The 335-nt window shown below is 44.5% G+C and overlaps 1 pseudogene; it reads right to left on the bottom strand.

Annotated features, from left to right (window-relative positions):
• Positions 1-224: 224 nt before the first annotated feature.
• Positions 225-335, bottom strand: LOC129114595 (5S ribosomal RNA; annotated as a pseudogene; the record flags this gene model as incomplete).

The following is a 335-nucleotide window of genomic DNA, read 5'->3' as shown; positions in this document are numbered from 1 at the left end:
AGTGCAGTAAAAGATTAATATTTACTGTTGAAATGTAGAATACGTTAGCATAAAATTGAAAAGAAAATGATCGATGAGCTTAGGAATGATGAAAGCCATCATTTAACTGGATTTGTGTCATTTCTATACCGGCAAGTCATGATCTAGCTATTTCCTTCCCACCCTGTCGGTGTCCACTGAAAAAGCAGCAGCGCCCTCTGCTTTTTGTAAAGAGGAGTGAAAAAAGCTTACAGCACCTGGTATTCCCAGGCGGTCTCCCATCCAAGTACTGACCAGGCCCGACCCTGCTTAGCTTCCGAGATCAGACGAGATCGGGCGTGTTCAGGTGGTATGGC

This window comes from Anoplopoma fimbria, unplaced genomic scaffold (genome assembly GCF_027596085.1).
Source record: "Anoplopoma fimbria isolate UVic2021 breed Golden Eagle Sablefish unplaced genomic scaffold, Afim_UVic_2022 Un_contig_5185_pilon_pilon, whole genome shotgun sequence".
Lineage (NCBI taxonomy): Eukaryota > Metazoa > Chordata > Actinopteri > Perciformes > Anoplopomatidae > Anoplopoma > Anoplopoma fimbria.
Note: the sequence above shows the minus strand (reverse complement) of the source record. Positions and strands in the feature narration are given on the sequence as shown.